This window comes from Mixophyes fleayi, chromosome 1 (assembly GCF_038048845.1).
Source record: "Mixophyes fleayi isolate aMixFle1 chromosome 1, aMixFle1.hap1, whole genome shotgun sequence".
NCBI lineage: Eukaryota > Metazoa > Chordata > Amphibia > Anura > Limnodynastidae > Mixophyes > Mixophyes fleayi.
The window spans coordinates 193452985-193468822 of record NC_134402.1 but is presented as its reverse complement, the minus strand read 5'-3'; the positions used below and the strand labels follow the sequence as shown (position 1 = coordinate 193468822).

Below are 15838 nucleotides of genomic sequence, written 5' to 3'. Positions count from 1 at the left end.
TGGCAGACACAGTACAGCACCACCTACCTTGTTCTGCACACTACCTTTAATTCCCAGTATCTGTTCTTATTTTGTGTGTATGAACAACTCCCTTTGATCTTCTTTATTCTTACAAATATAGTACCATCTCTTTTCAATGAGCTGTGTGCACGTGACCTATGAAAGTGTGTCCAGTGGATGGGGTGACACTTAAAGCAGTAATGAGTTTGTGCCTATGATGTTCTGGTTTGGAAATGTGGTCCTGGTCAGAGAAAAAATAATCCATATTGTGGGTAATTTAAACCTGCTGTTCTTGCACTTTTATAGAGAATGCAAAATTATAATGAGCAGGAGCCACAGCAAGCCCAATCTGGTGCCAGATTGATACATCTACTGTATATAGTACAGTGTATGCTGTGGATGGCCGAGGTCTTCCTGAATTAGTTGCTAGAAGAAGTGATATTTGGGGGTTCGCTGTCAGAGTGAAGAGAAACCATAGCCTTACTCTTAGCATCATCATCATCATCACCATCTATTTATATAGCGACACTAATTCCGCAGCGCTGTACAGAGAACTCATTCACATCAGTCCCTGTCCCATTGGGGCTTACAGTCTAAATTCCCTAACACACACACACACACACACACACACAGACTAGGGTCAATTTTGATAGCAGCCAATTAACTTACCAGTGTTTTTTTAGTGTGGGAGGAAACCAGAGCACCCGGAGGAAACCCACGCAAACACAGGGAGAACATACAGAGCCTTCAAGGCATCTTCTCAATTTCCCTGTAGCATTGCATACTATGGACCTGATGCAGAGCTGAAGTAAACTGAAGTTTCATTTATGGCCCTGAAATTCACATGCAAAAATAGCGAATTTCAGCTAATATATCCAGCTCAGCATCTGTAACATATGCTGATAGGCCACCATGTATAATGGAAACATCAAGCAGTACACTATTTGACCACAAAATATACGTGGTCTTATTATGTGGCGATATATGTGTAGCACAACACAGGAGACGTGAATATGAATATTGAATAGTATCAGTTATAACTGACTTGTTTTCACAACTCAATGGGGCACAAATACTAATAATATTGAACACGAACAAAGTCATCATCATATAAGATACTAAAGTATACTAAATTGTAATCTGAGTAATATCTTAAAGTGACTTATTAAAGTTCCTCTAATGTCTAGGTGTTGGTATCTCATCATCATCATCATTTATATATATAGCGCTACTAATTCCGCAGGGCTGGTATATGCTCAATCACCATGAGAATAATGTAATTGTGTTAAATGTGAAATTTAAGACAATAATAAAGCAATATAGTCAGTAATTTATGCCATTGACTTCTATAGTACATCAGGATACTCATATGAGCCACACCAATTTCAAATAATAATAAGTTTTAAATTATTTGCTAATAGTCTCTAATATTATTACCTACATATAGGAGCCAACAAGAATCCCTTAAGTTGAGTTTGTGTGTGGGATAACTAACATCTACTAGTGTAATATCTGATATTCTACCAAAAGATTCGGAAGACAAGCATGCAATAAAAACTATACAACAACATTTGTGTGCTTTCATGAGAAAAAAAGACACAAGACCATTAGGACTGAACAAACATAACAATTTATATAACAACTTCAAAAGGACGCACAATTTTTACCTGATGAAGTATTGTGATTGTTGAATGGACACTAGCCACGGTAATGTATACAAATAAATACTTAAATAACCCAGCACTGTGACTGGTACAGGAGAATTTTATACACTAGAATTTTATATACTTGAAGCACTATTTTCCTTTTTCGTTTTCACTTCTCTATAATTTTAAATATATTGCCGTATTCAGGTCCAAGTTTTATTAGACTTTCATGCAAAAATGAGAAATATGTGCAGCCTCTGGTGGTTACCTGTGAGGGGGCAGGAGGTGTCCTGGCCTTTTGTCAAACATAGTTTTAGCTGTGTCTATTAGTGCTTTGGGTGAAGAAAATTGATCTCTCTCATGTATCAAATCTAAGGCCTGTCAATAGGTCGGAGTTGCTAAACATTGTAGGGATTATCATCATCAACATTTATTTACATAGCACCAGCAAATTCCGTAGCGCTTTACAATTGGGAACAAATATTAATAAGACAATACTGGGTAATACATACAGACAGAGAGGGTTGATGCAGAGCAGGGCCACCTTAACTACTTTATGGGCCCCCGGGCAATGCAGTGTACCGGGCCCCTAAAAAAAATAATATATATATATATATATATATATATATATATCTATATATATATATATATAGGGGCCCCCTTAACTTACCTTAAGTCCGATCCTCTTCTTTTTTCCGCGCCGCTGAGTCTCTTCTGCCCTCTTCCGTGCTGTGGTTGCAGTGAATGCTGGGTGTGACAACACGCCCAGCATTCACTGCGAGCACAGCACGGAAGAGGGGACCAGGTAGGGAGCCGGATCACCGCTGATGTGACCGCAAGGTAAGTATTTAAAAAAAGAAAAAAAAAATTTTTTTTTTCTTTAAGGATTCGGACGGGCCCCCCTTGCCTGCAGGGCCCCCGGGCACCTGCCCATCGTGCCCAATGGAAGAGACGGCCCTGAGCTTATTCCAGTCTCATAATTATGAGATTTTCCCCTATCCCACAATACTTCTAGGTAAAAATGTCTGAATAACCTTTGCACTCCTAATCATGCTAGAACTTTAGTCCGCAGGGTTATTTTGGATTCATTTTTAAGGTATAATCCTAAGTAAGTGAAGTAACGAAAAACATATATTAATGGATGAAGATTGCAACCTGTAGAAATGTGCTGCAATACAATATACTATCACAGCCGTGTGAACAATACCATAGAAATTAGTGTGTTACATCTTTCATACATTTTTCTTTCCATTTGCTTACATATAAATGCATGAGAACTGGATTAAAAGATTGGACTGGAACTTAAGTGCAGAATATAAGATACACTTTAAAAAGCTGTACTTCTTATTTATAAATTTACTGGGCCTACCTTGCTTTACTAGACACTGTCAGGCGCTGTCCCCGCACTTCCCCTCGGTGCTGGAGATGGACACCTGCCTTTTTTCGCTGCCGGCGTCCTGTTGCTTATCAACGGGCTGCTCTTTCGGGTCTTCTCCGCGTGCGCATGTGCAGTGACGTCCGCGTCCCATTGCTAGGCAATGGTACGCTCTCCCTCGTTCTGCCGGCATTCAGCTGCACTGGATCACAAATCTACTTCCACCTATAAGGCACCTCTTCATGCTATTTAAGGATTCTCCTTACTGCAGATCAGTGCCAGAGTATTGGCTCACACCAGCTCCAGCACTTCATTTGATTCTCCTGTTTCCCAGTGTTTGCTGACTTTGGCTTGTTCCTTGGCTTATTCTCCTGGATTTCGATTTGGTACTGCACAGCCCGTTTGGTTTGACCTTCTGCTTGTTCCTGACGTCTCTTCTGATTATCCCTGTGCACTGCGCTACTGTCTGACTTGACTTGAATCGGTCAACCATTCCTGTTCACCACGCTACCGCACTGGTTACTAACTTGGAGGGCTGTGACCTGCGCACCTCACGCAGCCAAGTCCATACCTCCTTGTCCCTGGTGAATACCGAGGGTGCGTTAGACTCCACACCTCCTTGTTTAGTAGTGCCAAATACCAGTCGGTGGGCATTCCTGCTGCATTATCGTGACAGACACTATCTAATACTATTTGAACACAGGTAGAAGTGTTACTACTGTGCAGTGTTACATTGCAATAAAACACAGTCTTCTTCGTGCACATCCAGGTGCAGGCCTGCTCTTCTACAGCTTTTGTATTATCCATTTCCATGAAATAAACTTTTCAGTTTTTGTCCTAAAATACTTGTTTTATTATTTATGGTTTAAATAAATCATGGGGGATGGGGACACGTGTCTCTATTCTGTCTGTGAAGTTTTTTATTTTATTGCTCAGTTTCTGCATAGAACCGCATTTATCTGCCAAAGGCCTATACTTTGATGGGACATGTTTGACAGAGAAGTACTATTTTACATGCAATAAAATAATTCTATTGTACAGTGCTAAAAAATTTAATAAAAAAGTACAATATTGGTTAAAAACTGACAGCATTCCTACCGCAAATCCTCAACCAACCCCAGTGCTAGCCTGGGTTAGTTTCTACCATAATATAAAGTATATAATATGGTGTATTTATTAAGGGTGCACAAAAACAGCAATATCCCCCCTCCCAGCAGATTCAAGCCCTGGCTGAAAAGTGCTAGGTTTATTCCTGAACCCACAGAGCTGTAGAACTCATGGTAAATGACAAGATTGGGGCTTTTGGGGTGACAACTTTGACACCTCAGTGGTCCAAGTATAATGGACAGAGGTCCAAGATCACAACAAAAATGTGCAATAAAACTGCAAAAACCTCTTTAATACAGGAGAAACAAATCCCCGTCTCACATGTGTGAAAAGAAATTGCTTAAACAAGCACACAAAAGCATAATATAAGCATGAGCAACAAAGAAAGTACCTATCAGCATCAATGGAGCATTCACAAACTGCCAATCTATTGCTGGTGACTGTCTTTATCATCATCCGCTATTTCAATATACCTTGACCACCTGTAGTTAATACTGCTCAGACAGGCTTATATGCAACTGTGTCCCGGTCTACATCTGTTCAATATTGAGCGAACATACCCTCACCTCCCCCGTCCTGCCTCTCCAATCGGGGGTCAGTGCCAGAATCACAGGTGCATAGGTGTATTTGCTTGTGGCCACTTCTTTGGCCATGCACAGAGCAATTTCACGTAAGATACGCTGCGCAAACTGTTATAGTACGTACTCTGCATTCATTTCAAAGTACTTAGTGTATCACTTTATTACCTTAATAATTTAATAAAATAATGAGTAGGTTCACTTAAAATATGCATGTCAGCTACACAGTGGAGGCAGATATTTGGTGGTCTGTACTGTGCCTCATGCCTCAATAATGTTCTAGTTCTTGGTAAATTGATAGACTATGTTATAATTCATTTTGTTTCAGCCTATAAAGTGGCAACACATCCAGTAGGTGATATGTAGAAAGGAGGCATTGAACTTAACTTTGCTCGAGTTGCTCAAGCTCTATGGAGCTGCTGCCATGAACATTGCAAAGGCAAGAATAATAGCTTCCATCTTGGGCAGGGGCTGGCTGGGCTGGGGGTCAGGGGGCATCTTGCTTTTGAGAATAGCTGCCTACTCTCATGTAATGTCTGGCAGACTCTTGAATTAGGGTAGGACCTCTCACACTCTCAATAGAGCACGTGATTCTCCAATATGGGTGTTACCAGCCTTTACTGTCATCAAGCCATTGCCCTCTGAATGCTGAGTAGGCAGTGGCATGATGACACAGCATCATCATACACCTTGTCTTGTCCACTTGATGATTAGAATGGCGCCATAAAGTTGTGCCCACCTCCTCCATTCATACCTCCTGTCCACATTTAATGGAAAGTAAGCAAGCATACTTATGAGGAATGACCATGAGGCATTTGGAGCTCATCATACACTTTTACATCCTGCAACTTAATAAAGAATTACAACTTACAACTTAGTTAATAAACAAAAACATTTATGCCAGTGATAATGTTTTTGCAATTCTTTATTTTTATTTTGGATGTTATGGCAACCAGAATCACACAGTGGTATCTTGGGTCTGAGTTTTCCATGCCAGAGAGACAGTCTCTCCTCTAGAGAATCTATGCTAATGAGCATAGCATGAATCCATGTAAATCCCATAATTACCCTGGGGATCTCCACAACATATGCAGTCTATGGATTCATTTACTTAGAAAGATTCAACTCAGTGGAAAGAGCATTTGATAGGGACATTTAGATTGTTCTATATACATTCATATAGTACCCAGTTAACATCTGAATTACATTCAATCATGTTTTAAATGTGGACTGTGAGCATTACCAGTAATTAATTTCACAATAAAGAATTGCATTTGAATTGATGCATACATGTATAACTATACATTTCTTTTTACAAATTTATTAAATATTGCCATTAACCGCAGCTGAATTGTACTTCCTATGGCATGAACAATCTCCCCATTTGGGCACAAAGGCTTTTAGTATGCTCTGCAGTCTCACTATGACAACATTCAAATGATAAGTATTGTATTGTATTGAGAATTGTTGATAACATATGTTTGCTCCCATAGCTCTAAATAAAAAAACTTATCAAATGAAAGATTACAGAAGCATTGAGTGTTATTAAGTGTTATGTGTTATTGAGGGGCCTAACACTTTTAATGTCAGATGACAACTGAGAGACATTCTTGTTGCAGTGATAATATAAATAGTATTAAGTAGCATCATTAAATCACAAGCACTCATAAGTGTTCTTTAGTTAATCTGTGGAGTCTCTTGACATAGAAACTAATGATTCAATATGGTGGATGGTAGGAATGTTTCCATGTAGTAATCTGTGTATATCATACCTCCCAATGGTCCCAATTTTGGAGGGGCATCCTTATTCGCGGGGAGGAAAAAGGAATGGGGAGTAACAGAAAAGTGGGTGGAGTTTTGCACAAATTTGCCCACTGGTGGACGGAGTTTGGCTGGAACAGTGCGTGGCTTATTTTGCCCCGCTTTCAGGATTCTAAATGTTGGGATGTATGGTATATGCAGGCAATTCCATAAACCTATATACATTGTTATGATTAGCTATAGTTACTTTTTGTATTTTGTTTATACATATTTTATCGCAGGGGAGAAATATGAACTGTACAAATGTAGTTATTTCTTCTAATATCATAGAGATTAAAAAAAAACTGCTGGGAACTCAATGTCCTGACTTTTGCACCTTTTCCCGGCATTAATGAACTAGATTGAACCTACGCAACATCAGACGCATTCGGCCCTTCCTCTCCCAAGATGCCACTAAAGCTCCTATTCACTCTCTGATAATCTCCCGCTTGGACTGCTGCAACCTTCTCCTTACTCCCCCGTTCTCATCTCCCCTTTGATCTGTACTTAACGCAGCTGCTCGCCACTCCTTCCTTTCTCGCCACTCCTCCTCTGTCTCCCCCCTCCCAAGCCCTTTACTGGCTCCCCTTCCCCAACAGAATCCTGTTCAAGCTTCTCACATTCAAGGCCCTCACCAATTCCACTGCTCCCTACATCTCCAACCTCATCTCTATTCACGCTCCACCCTGCCCTCTGCGATCGGCCAACAACCATCGCCTCTCTTCCCCCTGGTTACCTCTTCCCACGCACATATCCAAGACTTCTCCCACGCTGCCCACCTCCACTGGAATAAGCTACCCCGCTCCATCAGAACATCCCCCAATTTGTCCAGCTTCGAACAGGCTTTAAAAGCCCACCTTTTCTTCAAAGCCTTCCAGTCTCCCTCTTAACTACCCACCTTGTCAAACTCCTCTCCCCTCTATTCCCCTTTCCCTGACTCAGCCTCCATTCTCCCCCTTTCTTCCTCTCACCCTTGTGTCTCTCTGTCTGTCCACCCCTCCCCTTAGATTGTAAGCTTCTTCGAGCAGGGCCACTACTCAACCTCCTCCTTGAGAACCTTCTGCCCTTCGACCCCTCTCACTTCTCTCTTCACCCCTCTGTGGCTCTCACCTGTCATCTGCGCCCTCCCTCTTGGGCTCAGTCTATTAGCGTATGCAAACAATCCATTTCCCCCACCCCCTCTAGCTGTGTTTTGAGCTTCCTGAGTTACTGTGCAACTTGTTAACTGTACCGTGCTGTCTCACCCTGTAAGGACATTTGCACCTCCAACCACTAGAGGTCTCTGTATTTGCAAACTTACCCTTAGATAAGCCCTTATCCAAGATGGCCAGTTTGTAATCAAAGAGAAACCATCTTGGATCCTGTTTGGGCCTATAAATGGCACTTCCTGGCTCAGACATATGCTTGAGTATTCTGCTTTCTCAGCTCCTGCTACTCTACCTTGCATCTGTGACTACCTGCTTGTGTACCGAACCGGCAAACGTCTGACTACTCTCTGGATATCTACTCGGCTATTGGGCTTCAGATAATACCACCAGTATCGTTGCACACCCTGTGCACACCCACACCCTGTACTGTGATATTGTCTGTCCCTGTACGGATACCTTGTGGTGCCCTATAAATAAAAGTGAATACAAAATTAATAATAATAGATTACTGCACTGAAATCATCTATGTATGTGGTCATATGCTCAGTATTTTTTTCCCACCTTTCACCATTTGTATTTCATTTGGGGAAGTCTGAATTGTGATGAAATGTGTTGTGAATGACATAGATCAAAGCATGCCCGACAGCTCCAGTTGACAGTGAGGCTTGGATATAACATGTCTACAGCACACTGGTGCTGGTAATACACACAGATCATGCAAGTTACTACCCGGCTAAATAGATCTAGCTTTTATATACATATGTGAACATTTTTTTATATATAAAGGGAGGTATTTAGCTCCCTTTATATATAGGAGGTAATTTGCAGAGAAAGGATGCAAACAGAGTTACACATTTGGGCAGCAGTGCACCTAATTTAAGATAAACAGGTGGAAGACATATGTGTGACAAAATAATAGCATAGAGTCTGATCTAATTTACATGTTTTGAAAGTGTCTTTTTTCCACAGCTAACAGCAGGCTGACAGGGTGTGTCTGCAGTCAGAGCAATTAAACAAGAGGAGCCCTTTAAAGGGAAGATGGAAGTTTTCACCTAACCATCAAGCTAGGGCTGTGGGAGGAGTATCAAGTATAAAAGCCTGCAGGTTTTCATTGTTCAGGGTGACCATTGCTAGAAAAGCTGGCCAGTGTCTAGAGAGCTGGTCTCTGTTTATTTAGTGTTTAAGGTCACAAAAACTGTATGGAATATTTATGCTGCCATGTATTTTACCACCCTGACATTAAACTAAAGTAAAAAGCAAGAAGTTGTCCCCTTTGGTATCACCAGAAGTTTGCTCTTGCTGCAGTATGATTTTATTTTGCTCATTTGGAATAAATTATACTACACTATTCTGCTATTTTGCCATATGTAGGTGCAAAGAAAGAGTAGAGAGGCCATGAAGCCTGAAGCCTGTACACTTCATACCAATTGTGAAGCATAGATACTCATCTATGGTCTAGGACTGCATGGAAGCAAATTTAACTGGTATTAAGGGAAATTATTAAGGGAATGATAACAAAATAAGTTCAGACATTGAGCATGTGGTTTAGAGAATTGGAATGATTGAGCTACCCCCTAGCTGTAGGGGTGTGCTCGACCATGATACAGAGAAACATGGTGTGAGGTTAATAGCTCAAATGACAAACAGTGTGGCAGGCACCTGATCACACCCTTCCTCTAAACCAAATGCGTAACTTCTGTTTCAAAGTCATTGAGACAAACAATTTGAATTCATCCGAGAAAAGGCTTTGATTGGGAATAAACTTTTTAAGCAAGACAATAATCCAAATACACTATTAGGCAAATAAATATTTTGAAGATCATCACTGTGAGACTGGAGCCCACCTGTACTGCAATCATTCTCCATAGAAATAGGGCAAAAGGCTGACCCTGTTGCAGACAGCTGGATTAAGATAACAGTGTGTCCATACAAGGATCTGAGTCCTCAGTAAGTTGAGAAAAGATGGAAACTGGATTCAGATTTCTTCAGACTGTATTATGAGAAGACTAAAAAGAATAGCAACAGTAGTAATAGCAATAATTAGGAAGAAAACGAATAAATTAGTGATCCATGTTGGAGAGCCAGGCTATGATCCAGTAGAGAGTTGGTATCCAGGATCCAAGAGAGTGCTATCAGATAGCAGAAGGTGTGACTTGGTAGAGACAAGGAGGATATGTCAAGGATAGAATTCAGAGGAGAAATTATATCCTAGGCTGGTGAACAAAGATAGGCAGCAAAAGGAGTGACTCACTGGCAGCAGTGAGTACAGCTACAACAAAGATTTTCCCACAAATTGGAAGAACAAGTGAAGGAGACCTTAAGCTGGGCAGTTGGGAGGCTTAGACTGGAGCACATGAAAGTCCAGACAGGGAATGCACTGCACACAATACACACAAAACAAGTGGTCAGGTGAAGCTGCAGCTAAGAACCTAAGTTTCACATGGAATCTACTGTATACTAATACCATGCTACAGAAAAAGGGAATGCTGATATACTATAGCAGATGGAGGTGGAGCAACTGTCCTTCTAAAACGACCTGGCAACTCTAGACTTGGTAAGAGTAGAACATTTTTAATGCTGGGGAACAATCAAAAGGAAACTCTAAGAAGTCTAGTAAGGAGGAGGTGGTAGTAATGACAGTCCTTGAATGCTGGGATCTGATAACAGAAGCTAGTGAGTAGCAAACAGAAATGAAGGATTAAGTAGTATATTCTGTTAAGAAATAGAGTTTATGATACATTCCACAGTAATCTGAAGTCCAGAATGAGATCATACAAGCTGGAGGTCAGAAGTAGTTTCAAGCCAAGAATCAGATTTAACATGTAGGGAAAGCAATAGCAAGAGCCAAAACTGGTGATACACACATAGCAGTGTACTGCAATAACTAGAGAAGGAGACATAGCTTCGGGGCTGGAGAGTGAAAAGGTTAACCTTATCTTACATTTGACTTTAAACAGTGGATTTTATGCTGACTAATCATACTGGGAGTCGTAAATATTGTTCAATGTCTTGATTGTCCATGTTTGACCATTACTTTGCGGATGACAAGCAGAACTTACAGAAACATTCATGTCAAGTTGCTTATAGAATTCTCACCAAAATCAGGAAAAAAACTGTGTATAGTGCAAGGGATTCCATGTAAATGGAAGATTTCGTTTATGAACATGTTGAACATTTCAGGAGCAGAAGGTAACTTTAAAAGTAAAATTTAATGGCAGGTTTTGTAGAATCTGTCTTTTACATCTAAAATAGTGGTCCTGCCTTCCGAAAGTTACAGATCTGCAATGATTTCTGCAAAGACATTTAACCAGGGTCCCTGATGAACTGCAAGGGGTTGCAAGAATTCAAATGGCAAAGTACATTGAAATGTGGTACAACTATACTTGTCGAAAATGCCAGTACAAATTGTCAAACCTCTTCAGACATTTTCAGACACCAAAAATCTCTTTGGATAAACTTCAAAGTTATTTTGATGCCTGGATTTCCTGAAATCTTAAACCCATGAGCCCATAAAACGAGGTGAGAATGGGCTGAAACAGGATCATTTGCTACTAGGAACATTGAAATGATTGGACTTTGTATCTCGAGATTCAGAAAAGGTATTAAAGATATTTAACAAAACTGGAAGAAAGGATAATAGACTCTGGACAAGCTAGAGAATCCATAGATTCTGCCAGATGAGAAAGTTTTTTGTTGCAGTAAAATTTGAAAATCGAACCAGCTAAAAGAAAAGTGTCCAGCAAGCTGGTTGGAGATCTGAGAGTTTAGGGTAGAGGGTCTCTAGGAGTCTGGGCCAGGGTACTATTTTGCAATGTCCTTTTTGGCCAAATAACAAGTGGATAATATTAACTGTTTTTACCCTCATTGTTTAGCCCAGACCTCTTGTTCTGTCTTATCCCTGAGTAAATATTCTACCTGGCGACATATACGAATATATCTTTCTAAGGCTGGGTACACACTACAGAGTTTTCAGCCGATTAGCTTGCCAATCACATGATAAACCACTGTTCGTCCCGATAGTATTAGTGTGCACGCTCCAACGATGAACGTTTATTGTTCCACAGGATATTGTATCATTTCATTTGATTTTTAAACCGAACTAAAAATCTTGTTCAACAATGGACAATGGAACAATGTTGTTCCACTTCTGCAGTGTGTGTACACTCACGGCCACCAGAGTCCATAGATCTCTATGGAGTGTGCAGAGTCATGATCTTTTCAGCTGATGGTTATGGCAGATGAAGAGCAAAGATCTAAAGGTAAATTTTGTAAAACGTGTTTAGTGTACACACAAGAAGTGGCATGATGATCGGGACTATTTGTTTTTTCAGCCGTTGGTAAAATCGTTAATAATATCACATTAAGAGAAATGTTCTGTAGTTTGTACCCAGCCTAACATATAATCAATAGCCTAAAATATGCATGGAATATAGTATCTTATGCAGAATAAACATTGCATACGTTATTCTATATTGTACACGCAGCGCTTCCTTAAAAGAAACACCTTAATACCAAGAATGTTTGGGTCGCAATTGTTTGCAGGAGGTATACCAAGCAGTCGATGTGACCTCAAGGTAGGAAACCTGAAAATCGGAGTTCTCCTATCGGGGAAAGTGCTGTTGGAATTTGGGGAGTTGCTGAAGTGACCGTAATGGAGCACCTCATTCCCCGTAAGGATGATTATAGCAAAATAAAGGGTCAATTTCCCGATCCACACTTGTTAGTAAAACTATCTCACGCCCCTTATAATGGTACAGAGTTTGATGACTCGCTATACCTGTAGCACATGATAATGGCTGCAAACAGCATATAATCCTTCCCTTTCTACAAGAGTATTCTTTAAGCGGGTATGAACTCTGCTGCGGTGTGGCGATGTAACACATAGCTGGATAGGGGATACTTGTGCTTTTATATTTACCTTTAAATGCACTTTAACCGCTAGTACCCACGGTCAGAGGACGGAGATCGTGGATTTTCATACAGTATGAGTCTCCACATATGAGGAATTATCTGCGGTGGCTATTTAAACAAGTATCATTTGGTCTGGAACATTACATTGAGGAGACAATCCAGCTATGTGTTAAATAGCCGAGCGGAGTGCATATGGATTTTTTTAAATGAATACAGTTAATTGGATGAAACATTAAAGAACTTCATATTCTTGTCACGTTATTCAAATAATAAAGAAAAATATATTTGTCATCCAAATAGAAGATTAAAAAAGTATTCAATAAATCTGTAAATATGTACTTGACAAATGTTTAGAAACTGCTGGGGAATGGTTAGCCCAAAGAGCATTAGTAAAATATTCCTAGTAATTGTATTAAAAACCGTTTTCAATCCAATTCCTCAATTTAACTACAAAAATGGATATCAAAGACAACATACAGCATCATTTAAAGTGATCTTTTATCCTGTGAAGTCAATACAATCATTGTTTTTTGCAAATCAAAATCCAGTTTCCACTAAAAATGTTGAAGGAGCAATAAATGGGAGAGATTCTCTTGAAAATATTCTCTCAAGATTTGCTGTTTTGGATAAGGCGTATAAACTCTCTCTAGGAGGGAAGTTAGATAGAGAGTGTCACTCACCGGACTGTGAGAGCTACTTCTCGTGTGTTTAGGAACCGTGGCCGTCCACCATCCTGAGGGTCTGCGCATGTGCAGCCCTTTCAAACCTTCAGTACCTGTTCCTTTTAGTTAATTGGCTGATCAGGCAACACTCCCTATTTAAAGCACCTGTGGTCAATACCTCGTTGCCTGATCTTGGAGTCTCATTCCTCATGAGCCTCTGAAGGTGTTCCTGTGTTTCCTCGTGTATTCAGCTCCTGCTGATTCCTGTTGTTCGTTTGTGGTTTCCAAACCACTTCAACTCTCCCGTGTTCATCGTGACTACACCAGCTGATTCCTATCCGCTGCCTCCGTGCTTCTACAGTATCCTGCTCACTTCAACTCTTCCGTGTTCATCATGACTGCACCAGCTGATTCCTATCTGCTGCTTCCGTGCTTCTACAGTATCCTGCTCACTTCAACTCTCCCGTGTACATCGTGACTGCACCAGCTGATTCCTATCCGCTGCCTCCGTGCTTCTACAGAGTCCTGCTCACCGCAACTCTCCAGTGTTTATCGTGTCTGCAGCCAGCTGATTCCTATCCGCTGTCTCCGTGCTTCTACAGTGTTCCTGCTTATGTCAACTCGCCTGTCTGCATCGGTTCAGCTGCTTTCATCTCAGCTACTGGTTATCAGACCGCCCCAACTCTCCCGTGTTCTCCAGGTGTCCAGTTCCATATACTACTGCTTCCTCAGTATTGCCTAATCCTTGCTGGTCTACCTACCGTGCGCTGCACCTACTTGGTTACCGCTTCCACCTTCCAGTGGTCTCTCCTCCTGCCGGCCTCCAGCCGTTCAGGTATCCCTGCACGTCTCTCTGACAGCCTGCTCTCCTGAACCGCGGTATACATACTTCTCATTGACTGTGCTTGTGTATTGCATATCTAGCTGGACTGAGTTGTTCTCCTCCGGAGATCCCTATCCACTGAGACTATTGCTATCATTTGACTGTGTTTCCTATTTGCCTGGATAGTTCTTGTGACTTTGTATATTTGTGCAGTGCTGCTCAGTTATCATTATATTGTGCATATCATCGTGGGATCAAGTTCTGTGTCTCTGTGTATACTCTGCATTGCATTCATCTCCTCGTGCTCCTCCTTACATATATATTTCAGTGGTACAACTTGCTAGATGCAGACCACTGTCTCCTGTTTCCAGTGACACCAGTTTCTAGTATCCTCTCACATAGCAGTGGTACAACTTGCTAACGCAGACCACTGACTCCCCTGATACCTTCACCTGGATCCCATTCCTTCACCTAGACAGTGGTACAACTTGCTATACGCAGACCACTGACTACCCTCACGTTTCCTTGTTCATCCAGTTCCTCGTGTACAGTTATCTACCTATTACCAGTGCTGCTAGTCATAGACTTTCCTCGAGCATTCTCTTACCATCTGCTGTCTCCTGTTCCGTGGTCACCCCACTACCAGAGTATCATATTACCAACTATACTGCTCTGGTAAGTCCATCATCTGGTGATACCTGGGTAAAGACTCCTAGTGCCCGTGACAGATATAGATTTCAGGATTTTCCATTGTTCTAGGAGAAAAAACTCGACCTGAGACCAGTAAATCCCTGGTTACACACTCACAATCCAGATAAGTCCTAAAATCAATTAAAAAAAGGAGATTAAAATCCCCCAAAAGATCATTCAAAATGAAGAAATTCCTACACGAAATTAGATAGGATGCTATCCAAGAATTTCATTGACTCATTTGTGCCTACTCTATGTGGTACCTGGACATGATGGACAAAATTCAAATCAATGACATTTCCATCTGCTCCGGAATTAATAAATCCTTTGAGAAACACTCCCCAGCTCTAGTGAACGAACAAATAAAGTTGTTCCTTTTTGCAAGGAGGAGAGACATGTCTTTTGTCTTCTTCTCTCTCCTTCGGAAAGTCTAATCCAATCAGTTTGCATATGCTCTTTCTGAGCTGACTTTGCTCGATTGGAAGAGGAGACTGTATTGAAACTTGAAAGGTCAGAGCCATACGAATGGTACTCATGGCTCTTTCCCTCTCTGTTCCACAATTTGGAATTGATGTGAATCATCAAAGCAATTAGCTACTCAAAGCAATGAGCGCAACTCATTGACCTGCAAACAGGAGTGCAGGAAAAGGAGACAGATATTGAAGGGCTGATAGGGACCTGAGCTTGGCAGGCAAGGCAAGTAGCATTCAGCACACACACCACAAAAGACAGCGGAGAGTGAGAAGCCAAAAGAAGCTGATGTTGGGAGATAAGACCTGGCTCGCAACTGGCATTCCAATCATCCTAAAGGTGTCCAATAGGGTTGATGTAAGGGCTCTGTGATGGCAAGTCAAGTTCTTCCACACCAAACTCGGGAAAATCATTTTTTGATGGATCTTGCTTTGTGCATTGTCATACAGAAACAGGAAAGGGCGTTCCCCAAACTGTTGCCACAAAGCTGGACGCACATAATTCTTTAGAATGTCACTAATTGCTGTAGCATTAACATTTCCCTTCACTGGATCTAAGGGAGCCAGGCTAAAATTAATGAAAAAAGTTCCAGACCATTATTCCTCCTCCACCAAACATTGCAGTTGG

At 41.1% G+C, this 15838-nt stretch overlaps 1 protein-coding gene across 5 annotated transcripts in view; it reads left to right on the top strand.

Annotated features, from left to right (window-relative positions):
* MAST3 (microtubule associated serine/threonine kinase 3) overlaps window positions 1–15838 on the top strand; it is a 190940-nt gene that overhangs the window by 6655 nt on the left and 168447 nt on the right. The gene's annotated exons all lie outside the window — the stretch shown is intronic.